General features: G+C 35.4%; 1 protein-coding gene across 1 annotated transcript in view; it reads left to right on the top strand.

The window, feature by feature from the left end:
- The window catches only part of LOC113234431 (nostrin), a 58,452-nt gene that overhangs the window by 15,687 nt on the left and 29,170 nt on the right, over window positions 1-13,595 (top strand). The gene's annotated exons all lie outside the window — the stretch shown is intronic.

The raw sequence follows: 13,595 nt of genomic DNA, 5'->3' as shown, positions 1-13,595 counted from the left end.
AAAATTTATTGACATCATCTTGTACCTAGATAAAATCTAAAAGTAAGATCGTGACATATTAAATCTACAAGCCAACTGTGTGACCGCATCTAACGCATAATGTACCCTGGTAATTACTAAAACCGGTAAAGAATAGTGGAGTAAGGCGCAGTGTGAACGCCCCCTAATTGGTAGACGAGGGTGACAATCAATTCGCGAGTATCGTCCTAGTGGCCTCTGTTACGTAACGTTACGTAACACTTTGTAACTTTATCGTTGATGCCGGTCACTATGCATAGAGATTAGATCGTTTTATTGGTAATTAGAATACAGGTGAATAGTTCTTCCTTTGCGCTTTATGGGTGCAATTTGATCGACTGCCGACACTTGGTAAGAGGAATTTAAAGATCATCCGAGGTGCATGTGAGGACACTAAGCGCAGGATATTGTAATTGCACCACTGATTTTACATCATATTAGATGTCTATATATGTATACTTAGAAGTGCTCAAAGAGTAATCATGTAAAATTTGACTTACCTACATCAATATACCTGCAGCCGCAAATTCTACAAAAACTCATCAAACCATAGAGTAGAAATGAAATCCAATCGCGTGAGACGACACAGTCGATTCTATAGTAGGTACTTGTACTTTAAATGCTAAATTTTGTTTTATATCAGTGGGAAAGCATTACATGGAAGAGAAGTGGTATCATTCAACCAAGCAACGAGGTTGCAGCCGTCGTATCTATTTTGCATGTAAACACAGACTCGACCCCACATTGTCTATGTTTTTGACTATTGTGGCAGAGTCAGGAAGCACCATTCGTTTTGCTAGCTTCCCACTTTGCAGTGATCTATCATCAATCACCAATCCACATTCGCAGAGCAACGCTCGATGCTAATACATCAGCTCTACAACTTTCTAAATGTCCACAGCTCGAATTTCAAATGCAATTTAAATAGCAAAGCAGTGCGTTGTCGCCCTATGTATATAAATATCGAGATATTGAGCGCAATTTCTGTTTCAATTATTTCCCTAACCTACATTAGTAACACGTGCCTTTATAGTGCGCGAGTTGATAAATGGCACTTTTATTTGTATAGGTTCAAGTTGTTTCTTTGTGCTCCGCGCAGGTTCCACTGACCTCGTTTATGGCATTAGGTCCCGTGGCGATGGCTATCTGTCTTGTGGCCACGCTACAGTTACATTGTTAATTCTGGATTAAAAACCAGATCCAACGATCCTGACATAATATATATATATATTAATTGTTACTCGTTTTTTCATCATTTATGAGACATAGAGCAGCAATAGTCCTACAACGGAGCATCGTATCTATAATAGCGTAATGCTGATAACGATAAATGTTTGAACTTAACAACGTGAATACGCAACGATTGCCTTTCTCCAAAATGTCGTCTAAATCAATAAATAACACAACGCCCGCTAGCGACTCAGGAGCCAGGTCAGTTCACATTACGAGTGGTACGCTAATTTAATTACGACGACCTTTCTACAGAAGTTAATTGTCACGCTGGCTGTACTCGGATGTACTATGTGGAGCATGGAATAGAGATCACTTATATTTGTTTTAAAGCGTAACAAGCGCCAATGTACGCCTTTGATACCGTTTACTAAAGAAGGGTCGAGTCGAGAATCGAATAAGACGCGAATTGCGACGTCAACGATTCGGTCGTTATACCAATTGACAGGTCATTAGGCGCATAAAAGACACCTGTACAACTCGTGATTTACTAAGAGATGAATAAATACCTACATTAATCTGTGTACAACTGTGGCATTATGCAACGGCAGTTGGTGCGACTATGAATTCGGATAAATATTTAAAATTTAATTTCACTTTTCCGAACTTTTTACATTTTTCCGAAATTTGCATGATATTAGTGAGTATAGAAGTTTGTAATAGAGAATAATTGGCTAGTTTTGTGTCTAGGTGCCCAATTAAGTAAGCATTAAAGCACTTTCCCCTAACACCGATTATATTCGAGGTTTCATAATGAGTCAGAGACAATAATGGCAGGAGTGGGGTGGAAACAGTGAAAGCAGAGTTTGGTTTATTGCCTTGCTCAAATATAATTCAGTGTTTGAATTGTTTTATTTTCATTTGGCTAAATTAACACCGCGTTATTTCTGCTGTTGTGTATTTCACATTCTGTAGACTTTGCGTAGGTGCAATTGAAGCGACAATTAATTCCGAGAGTGTAACGTGAAAGTTGGCGTTAATGCGTAGAGCAAACATATATTTGGTTGGTATATCGATGACTGCCTTCTCGAACGAGCTATTAACATCGCAGACCAGTCGCACTATCACAAAACCACTACTTAACTAGCTCTGGCTTCAAAATAGTCGATTTATACAAGAACATCGTCGGCAGGGACCTAATATTTGCAACTAGGTACGAAATGGTAAACCACAAAATAGTAAACTGTGTTAATTAATAATTAAATAAAAGCAAGTAAAAATTTAATAACTATATGCCTTATCGTTACATCAGTAAACCATGGCTACCGGGTAGGTTGTTTTATATTCTTATCTCTGGTCTAAGGGTTTTGCGAGGCCAGGGTGGCCGCAAGGTTGAAATCAGTCAAGATGTTTAGATTATTTGATCTAGAGTTTATGTGAAGTAACGAATACAGTCAAGGTCATACTTGAATCACGGCTTTAATCTGATATGGAAATATGAGGTGTACTGTTTGGTCATAATTGATAAACCAGATGCATAAACTACCATCATGACAGCCACGCCTAACGCTTTTTCTGAATTGTTGATATTGTTAGTATATCAATTAATAAATGTAACAACCGACGACCTGGCAAGGCAATATATTTTCTACATTAACTATGTTGAATATCCACCGCTATGTTGTGAATATTCCAAAGATTCGCACAATCGTTACGCTTGCACATTTATAGTAGGTATAGAATTCCTTGCCTGCAGACTTATTCCCTGAACACTATAACTTGGGACTTTTCAAGGCGAGAGTAAATAGGCATTATTTAGGTGTACAAGCTCCATCGCTGATCTCATCTTCGCCTCCCATCAAGTTAGATTGAGATGAAATGTGCATTTATTCTTTTATTTAAAAAAGTGAAATGTGAAAACCGAAGAATTCGAAAAATTACTTGCTCGTGTTACGGCCACAGAGTAACGAAATTAAATCCAAGAACAAGTACAAAACCAAACCCAATCTGAAAAAATTAAATCTCCAAAATTGGTTTCCAATTGATAATCAAGTAATTAATACCCACAGTCGACCGCTGAACTGCGCTCATCAGTTCGATCGTTAATGCACTATTTGTTCTTTTGTGTTACCAATAGAATGAGGGATATGTAAAAGTGTTTGTCCATGAGCCGTTCAACAATGACCGGGGACTGGCGGGTCGACAGCATTGTATCACGGACGTGACAATTACGCTCGAAAGGAAAAACCTACTTTACTACGCGATACTGTAAACCGGTCATGAACACTCCATACCATTCATGAGTAAAAAAAATTTAAGTACAATCATTACCAAAAGTAGCTGTGCCATGTAAGAAATAAACTAAGCGTCAACAGCGAGATTTTTTCATGGCTTAATAAATGGATAGCAGCATAAAACAAGGAAAGACCGATGGAATAATCATACGCGCTAAAATTTATTTTTGTTTTAATTTCCCATTATTATTTGTTGAAAACGTTATTGTTGATCATTAAAATCCTTATATTATAAGCCATGTGATTTTAATAATAATTAGTGGCATTCATTGAACATAATTAAACTGGTCAATATAAATTGCAAATGTACTTGCATTGCTTATGTCAAATAAAAAAAAATAAGGACAACGAAAGTACAATCTGTGCTGTACAATATGAACCTACATACTCTATAGCTGTACACGCCTCTCTTGTAAGAATATAAGGCGATTAACACACTGCACCGCGCCCCGCGAAGGTGCGGAATCACGCGCACGGTGGCGGAGACGCAGATCTGCGTCAACGCACGGTTTAATCTGCGCGGGGGCAGCGGTCTAGCGGCCCCGCGCCACTTAAAGTACTCGCTTCATAGTTGATCGCCGCCGTAGTGAATCTACATGTAGCTGAGATCCTTCTTTGACAAGAATGGTTAATAATACAGAACTCAATCAGGGTGCTGCAGTTATACTGTCGATATGGTTATTATTTACTCAAATAAAAAGACACCGAAGATAACATTCAACTGCATTACAAAGATTTAATAAAATATGAAGATTAATTTTTCAACTACACACGTAATTTGTCAACTGAATCCTTTGATTATTTGTTAGGGAAAATCCGAACGACAATTACTGGAATAGACACAAATTGATTAAAAATATGCGCGGTAGGGCGGTGCGCAGTGTGCCATACCCTGCGGTTCGCCTCTAGGCGCGGGGCCGCAGTAACACCGCGTGTGCCGCCCTCTCGCGCGGAGAAGCGTAGACAGTGTGTTCGACGGCGCGTGTTTTCCATACAAACGGATGTACTTCAGTACAACGTCAAAAACCGGAGTTCCGCGCTCCGTCGCGGGACACGGTGCAGTGTGTTAAACACCTAAAGGTCATAGATCGCAAACCCAAAGCGTGTTGAACGTAAAATGTCATCGAAATTTTGTACAATGTGACAGATTGTTATGTACGAAATAATATATTACGTAGTTACAACAGTGTCGTAATGACAGCTCATCTAATTACAAATCAACGTGAGTGATTTGTCACTGATAAACATCTATTGTCTCTTAGAACTTGTCATGTAAAGTCAAACCGTGGTAATAAGTAACGAGTAGTTTCAGAGAGCAATTATTTGTTCATGGCAATTCTTTAATAATTGAAGTGTTTATGACCTATCTATTACATATAATACGGCTGAATATCGATTCCCTACAGAAATGCAGCAGCCTTTCTAGTTTTTCTTACTTTTATCCTCATTTTTATTATTTTAAATAGTTTTCTATAGACTTAACATGATGACCTTTAACCTCATTTATCACCAGTCACAGGTTAAAAGTCAAAATTTGGACTTTATCATGGCTTTCATAATTATATTTTTAATCATAGTTCCAAATTTAATGCATATCTGTTGGAGAACAGCTGCGTAATTCCGTTCTTAAATGACATATAGATTATGCAATTTGAGTGAATGCCAAGAAAGTTTTGCTGGTTTTACTTCGATAATAACCTGAATGCTCAAACCGAAACACGAAATGAAATGTTAAATACTTATTTTGTAATAACAATTATTTCAAATACTTAAGTATGATTCAGGCGTAGTATACATATACATATATTTGATGTTTCCTTCCCGTTACCACTGTTTGTTTGTGACGGTTATTAATGTTGCCCAAAATCGGTCTTGGTCTTGTCGACTTGCGCTCTTTTTTTATACTTACCAAAACCACCTTATTATAGTAAAACCAAGACCGAGATTTGAGCAAGAACAAGACTTAGTTTGCGAGAATCGTCTCGTTGTCACGTCAAACAACAACTGTCAAACTACATGACCATTAGGCATTGACGCATTTGGTTGCAAATTAATATCGATATTCTTTCTTCTAACAACAAAGTTGGTTGGTTGTCATAACATGAAAAGCTATTGTGTCGATTATATTTATAAGTAAATAGTTTTGTACTCACATAAAATAAAGTGTACCTCTGATAAAAGTATAGCAAGAAACCAATAACACTAGCAAAGGTAACGATTATTAGCAACAATACATACCGAAAATCGAAAAACTAACCAACGAACCGAAACGGGCGGCACGATGAGGACTTGTACCCATAATATACGCTAATTAGTATTATTTATCAATCTTATGCACGGATTTAGCGTATATGACTAAAATTATTCGATATGTATTATTCGTAAATTGGTTGGCCTTCACTGTGTATGTCAATATGCACTCAAAATGTAGGTACCTAATCTGTTACGTTATTCTAAAAAATAAACAAGCCCTCGTTGTCACTTTTTGTAAGAATAATAGAATATGATAGAATAGAATTTGATAAGCAATAAGTAATTGCAAGACTTGCGAAAGTATTGCTGCAAGACCGAGACCAAGACTGAGTATACCATGTCAAGACCAAGATTACACGCACTGGCGTGAAATCAAGACTAAGGGTCGTATTCCAGAACTCTACTCAACGCTCAAGTCAGGACTTGAGTACGATTTAAAGCACTGAAAATAATACTCAAGTCCTTGCAATTAGGGTCGTACTTCCAGTGCTTGAAATCATACTCAAGTCTGCTCAAATCCTGACTTGAGCATTGAGTAGAGTTCTCGAATACGACCCTAAGACTGGTGAAATCTCGTCTTGGTCTGGAATTGAGCAACACTAATGGTTATTAATAAATTTTTGTAACGAATAATTTGTTGGTTGTTTAACGTTATCAAAACGCAAGAGTGTCTATGGTATCCACAGAATGAAATCCCTTTGACCTAATTTTGACTTTTCGTCTTATATCCATGTCGATAGCCGACCGTCTGCAGTTACTTGGAATGGACCTGTCATCCAGTTGAACTTCAGCAGATACACTGACTTCACGGCCAAAAATGCAGCCATGAAGCTTGGCATCCTTTCCAAAATTACTTCACAACGGGCAGTTCCTTCAGCTGTACCAAGCACAAGTCCGTTCGTGTACCTTTTTTCCTTTCCATCATCGGCGGATTAGACGTAGGCTAGGGTTCCAACCCTACTGTGATCATTCCAAGGATTCGCACAAGTCGTTACGCCACATTTATATGACAAACAACTGTAGAGAGGAAGACTGTGCTTGCAGTATTCCCTGTACACTATAACTTGGGCCTTTTCAAGGCAAGATTGGATAAGCTTTGCTTAGGTGTGCGCGCTCCATCGTCACTTTCCATCAGGTGAGCTGGAGGTCAAATGCGCACTTATTTTTTGAAATAAAAATAAAACATGTTTTACTAGAAACTTTTAAATTTGTTTATTGAATTCTTAATTTGATCTATACTTTTAAATTGCTTCAGGTTTTTATTATAATTTATATTACGCGTCAAAACGTATCTTCTGAATGCAACTAAATGCTTACCAAGAGAAACCTATTCAGGTATCAGCAGAGTTCAGTAATACTTTGGAATGTAAGATACACTTTGTTATAAACAAAATCATTTCAACTTTGTATACAAGTCTATCGTCACTGGTACACTAATTTTTATTTGTATTATTTTCATTGATAAAACAATATATACTAATTTTAATAAATATTATCTTTTGTACAGGTCTTTGTACTTACCTACCTACCGGACCTGCCAAACAAGTTACAATTTTTAATTCTTGTAGGGTTTCCATGGCAAACGTATGAGACGTCGTTATCGGTCGGTATATCATAGTTGTTTTGGTAGTATATTCGATTTTTTCTCGTCGTCCATAAATATAGTTATTAACATGCAATCGGCCATGAATTAAGAAAGACCCTTCGAACATTGCAAGCTATAAAAAGTTTAAAGCAATTGGTAACTTGCTGCCCTTAAAACTAGGTTAAATAAATATACAGGAACTGTTTGGGACATGACATAACAGTTTTTTTCATTTCTCATCACCTGATTTTTATAGAAAAGTTCCTAATTACTCATGCGTGATTTTCAATTTTAAAAGAGTACTCGTATAGAAAAGTTGAATCTTTCGCCTAGCTCCGGATTCAAAAAAATCTCGTGGTGTAACTGATCTTCTCATTTCTGGTATTTCTCTGATATTAGAATTTTGATGGGATACAAACTCACACATTTTAAATCTGATTTTTTAACGTATACTTTTTGGACATAACTATTTTGTTTTAACCCCTGTTTGTAGCCTATCCGTGTTTTAAATTCGAAATTGAAATTATTGCAAACAAGTACAACTTATAAAGTAAATAAGGAAGACTTCTAATAGAGATATTATAGTATTTATCATACCTATGCGTATAAAGATAAGCAGGCACGTATTACGTAGGTATATTCTAAGGAATCGAGTTTCAATAGTAGAGGCTTCGGTATCCGGCGCATACGCAACGACCTTCACAAATGTCGATCGCTTTTTACTTTTCCGTTTTGAAATCTTATATGAAAGGTTGTCCAACGAAAACACGTATTTGGCACTTGCGTATTGATTGCCTTGTTTAACAAATTCGATATCAATAATAATAAATTGTATTTCTTGATACGGGCAAAGACACTATCAGGTAATTCATTAAAATTCTATGTTTTGGGTGAGTGTACACACCAACAAAACAAAACAAAATTTTGCTAAAAATGTCGCTAAAAATGTTCTATGTTAAGGAGGGCGGAGTACAAAAGTTGTGATTATACGATATTTATGTATAACTATCGTTGGCTATATTATCATGTTCATAACTTTAATAGATAGCCAGTATTTTAGTCCCCCTATAGGGGTTCTATACACAGAACGCAATGAAATAAAATAGCGATCAATCAAACAACTGTCACAACAAGAATTAATGTTTTAAAACAAACACCACTAATGTTTACGGTAACTCAACGTGTGCCCGCATTACGAAAACATAACTATTTCCGAATTAATATTATAACAAGACGACCATAAGCCCCAGTTGCAAACTGGACTATTCCGGTTTATGATCCCTGTAGGCTTAGGAGATATATGCAGGCGATATAAAACATTGCCCCTACACACAGTACTGTGCTATGTACTTAGGTATAAACAAACAATTAATCGTAAATTATAAAATGCTGCCACAAGCTGTATAGGCAAATCGCTTGAAATCGATACAGTGTATGCTGTAACTAATGGAAAAAGTCAACTTAAATTGTTTGAAACTAAGTTTAAATTTCAAAAATCGAGTTTCGTTAAGTGACGTTATAGTTTTCAAAGTGCGATATGACAAAACTGTTTATACTAAATCTATGGTTTAGACAGTTTGACTGCAGGATCCAAATGAGTCTCAATTTAACAAGATGTGACAACTAAAACTGAGAATAATTATGGTTAAAAGTTCATAAATAAATAATTACTAATAAAGTAATTCAAAAATTTGTGAAATTAATATCTTTAAACAATTTGTTATGTTTTAATTTTTTTTAGTTTCATGTCTATATAGTAACGTTTGGTAATAATCTTCTTTTTCTTAAAAGCAAATAGTCAGTGGCTATGGCATTAGTAACTGTCCACATTTATTTAATGGGCATACCAGTAGGTGTACGTACCATTGCCTTATGTGATAGAAAACATTAAAAAATCAACTGCCGAAGCACAGCACACTTCTCTTATTTACAACATATCGCTCTACTATCATGCAACTATATTAAAGAAGTTGGGAAAAGGCACGTATTTATCAACGAATAACGTAACTTTTACGCAAAATAATATATAATGTTCATACTACTAAAATGATTTATTAATTTTTTTTCTCAAATAGCGGTAGTCAAGTAAACATAAACAACGTAAACATTACGGCTACTTTCTAGGTGGGAAGGGAAATATTAAATGTAATAAAACTGAACACATAATTATAAATGTAGCAAATGTGTATTGCACTATTTAGCAAAATATGCGGTTATCATAGTTTACACTCCCTTTTACTTACTTACTTGCTCTACTCTACTCTATTTGATGTTTATAAAACATTAAATAGAGTAGAGTAGAGTAGAGTGGAGTGGAGAAAAAAAATATTATACTACCATAATTATAGCAACCTACTATTGTATTGATACGTACTACTTACTGTGTTAGTCATTGTCCAGCAACACTAGCGTCACTCTACGTTCAGAAAACAAAGCAGTCACGCTGAGCGCGTGTTATATAACAACAAACATTTGAGCTGGTTTCTACCTACTGTAACACGAAATCTGTTTCATATACAAGTACCTACTTTTTCAATACACATCATAGTCTATAATTTTAATACGATTATTTTATTAAAAAGTTATGATTTGCTTGCTATAAGCAAATAAACAATGAATCATTTTAGACAGAACATTTTCTTACTGCCCCGAGTTTGCAGCTTTGTGTATGGATTGCCATTAGATCGAACCACATGTCATACAACACAAAAATATTAAGGTTTTTTCATCTTCATTTTGTTTTCACATTTACATCATAATATTTCAAAGGTCTTGTGAATATTAACCCAGTTAGAGTATTTTTTGGTGCTAAACATTCTTAGTCGGTGAAAAACGTACCTTATGTCATAGCGTTAAAATTTGCAGTCGTTAGGTACCTGTACATCTCCCGCGTTGTTTTAGCGGCAGTCTGGCTCAGTAGTTCTTTTGAAAAAAGAAAGTATATTTTTTAATATACTTGTTGTTGTTGTGTGTTGTGTATTGTTTAAATTAATTTGTAACTTAGCAATCAATATACTTACTTATAAAGAGATTCATTATATCGTGGACTTGATCAACGAAATACGTTGTAGATCAATGGTTGTATCTATTTGACTGTAGATATCGACTTATGTCAATAATGGGATGGCCAAAAAGCACACGGTTTCGCCACGAAATAAAAAAATTACTCTTTTTTATCTGGTCTGGTGTTTAATTTTGCCTTGGATTTCAAAATGACCACCGCAAAGACATAACGATTTCCCGCGAAGAAATGTCGGAAAATTTCAATTATTAATATAATAATATAAAGTTAAATGTAAGATCTATCTGGCAGAAGCCATTTCTTAGCTAGCCTTAGCCTTTCCCGAACAACGTAAAATTTTACTACTACTAATTTTGTGTAGGGTAATTTCTAAAATAACATTTTAACTCGCATTTATTCTATTCTTGATAGAAGGGAAAGTTTTAAATTCAAATTTAAAACTTTAAATTAAATATATTTAAAAAATTAAAAAATTCAATATAATTCTTGATAAACACTCAGAATTGGTGAATATAGGTGTCGCATTGGATCATGACAATGCCAAACCACAAACATCTATACAAAGTCGTCAACAACTACTCGTATTGTAGTTAGGTTGGGGGTTATATTACCTCATTTCATCCACCATATTCGCCCGATATTCCTAGCCCCTTCAGATTTTCACTTGTTTTGGTTTTTTCAGAATTCTTTGAATGAACACACCTTTGATTATAAAGAGACCATCAAACGACATTTAGAGCTGTAATAATTAAACGCAAGAATTTTTGATGAAGTTAGCGAAAGATTAATTAAAATAAATCATCATGCTAAATACACAATCGATTAAAGTTTTAAATTTGTTTTATGTTTTTCATTTATAATTCAATACCGCACGGTCTTTTGGCCAACCCGATATTTATACATGAGCAATACTAACGTGTCGATATTTTAATCTTAGGAGTTACTTCTTTGATTGTGTCATAAATTTTGTGACTAATTGTTCAACATTCGAAACTAATATGAAACAACCAATATTTTGTATTAAAAGTAGATATTTGGACCTTAGGCAAATTGAAATAAGTAAATTTTCAATTTATCATTATGTATCCGAAGAATAAATTCTCGTACACCTGGTACAAAATTTATGCCAAGTACATACACCGTTTTCTGTTAAATTGGTAACACGGGCGGTAGCGGTCGTATACGGTCCAATGAACGGACGCATACACCTACCATCACACCTTCATTATAACGTCGTTACAAAGCACTACAATACGGATATATTACTTAAGGGTGTTTTTTTTTTTCGGTAAGCGGTTAAGATATTACGCGTTGAGTATTTAACTGATACCCTACTAAATCTTGCGCCACAAGCCACAAAAGATAATTTGAGCTCTAACCGACTTTATTTCATACATATCAAATTGCTTCGGGGCAATATCCAAAACGTTATATGAAATCAAACAGTACTTATTTCTCGTTGTGACCTTAATACACAAATATAGGGCCTAAAATACATTGCAAAAGGTTATATTCTTAAAAATGCACATATCGTTATTATGGAAAAGTATGCCGTGTTCGATTTCTGTCCACGGTCTACTTTTTAGTTTATTGTTTCGTCATATTTGTATATCACTTATTTGCGTACCTCATGAAATGTGTGAAAATATTTTGTACGTCCCATAGGCTCTTCACACATGACCCACAATATATTAATGCTTCTTTATCGAGACATTGGCTGTCAAAGCAATTTTTAAGTCTTCCTCAGCAACCGAATGCGATGTCATAGTAGTAGTTCTAGTGTCATGTTAGGCCGATTCTGAGATGTCAGACCATCATCAATCCGTCAAAGGTTTCCGTGCGGCAAATGACGGGACCTTGATCAGTAAATGGCTCATTGTTCTAGAACAGTTCTCGCAGTCACGCCACGATGCTCGACTGAGGAATCGCCTCGTGATAATGGGTCAAATAGTAGGTCGACGAATATTAATCCTATTAGACGCCATAGTGGCCTACACGAGCAAATGTTACGTCTGCATTTTCGGAACAATAACCGTATGACTGTGAATTCTTTTTACTCTTTGTAACAAAGGAGACAGAGATATATGTAATTGTTTGTCTCCTTCTCATTTAACACTTTTATGGGTACAAATCATCGAGTATATAACCAAAAATAGAGACGAAATAAGGGCCCATACATTCCTGGTAACTCACCAGTGATACATCACTTATAAATATCAACTCTCGTTTGCACTGAAATATAGACCGCCCCAACAACTGACCTGTGTGTACGTCTCCGTATATTCCAAAAATATTCTATATTTATTGTAATAAAGATAATATCTCTAACAATGGCGTGCTGTTCCTTTCGGTGGTGTGGGGAAAAACAGCAAAACATCTAATTACAAAACAAAAGGAATCAAATATCATCGATAATTAAATATTAAACATGTAATTTTGCAATTTTCGTCCATTATAGCAAAGCTCAATTAAACCGGTCGATTTAAAGTAAAACCAATTACGACACCCGTCAATTGTTTCGAATTCGGGCTGGCCAATCGGAGTGCAGTTGTCATAGTAATGATATGGCAGAATAGTTTTCAAACAAATTAAATGACATTTCGTCTCTATTTCTGGTTATACACTCGATGGTACAAATCGAATGACAAGCAGTGATACGGCTTAGACTATGAATAATACAGATGGCAGGCATTATAGCCAATTACTGCCCTCCTCGTCATAGCTAATGCAATTTCAGTTACTCTCGGGATATTGGCACTACAAAAAAAAATAGTACATTGTGTATTAAAGGTGGTAAATAAGGAATTACGAACGAGACTATTAGAAGCCCGAAGTCGAAGAAGGGCTTTCGGAGTCGAGATTCGTAATTCTTGTACCACGGTGCGACACATAATCACATTTGCGAGTAAATAATATGATTGTATGCAGGCTGACTTGACTATAATGCCCCAAATAAAACCCTCAGGCTTTTTTTCTTCTCTTTATAACCATGGTCATATAATGAGAAGAAAAAAAATTAATTAATCAGGAGATAGGTAGTCTTTTGTAAAATGTATACTTACTTAAAAAAAAAAAGAATTTTTGTTGGAATGTTCCTAAAGATTCCGAAAAATAGTCTACCTACCTATAACAAATAACATCAATTTTTAATGTTAAGACATTTCCCGAATCCCGAAAAGATTCAGGATCTAAAAAATATTGTCGTAGGGCAGTCTCCACTTTTTGACTCTGTTCCATGAAAAATCTCTACCTA

Source organism: Hyposmocoma kahamanoa, unplaced genomic scaffold (assembly GCF_003589595.1).
Source record: "Hyposmocoma kahamanoa isolate Upper Pololo Valley unplaced genomic scaffold, ASM358959v1 100021, whole genome shotgun sequence".
Lineage (NCBI taxonomy): Eukaryota > Metazoa > Arthropoda > Insecta > Lepidoptera > Cosmopterigidae > Hyposmocoma > Hyposmocoma kahamanoa.
Note: the sequence above shows the minus strand (reverse complement) of the source record. Positions and strands in the feature narration are given on the sequence as shown.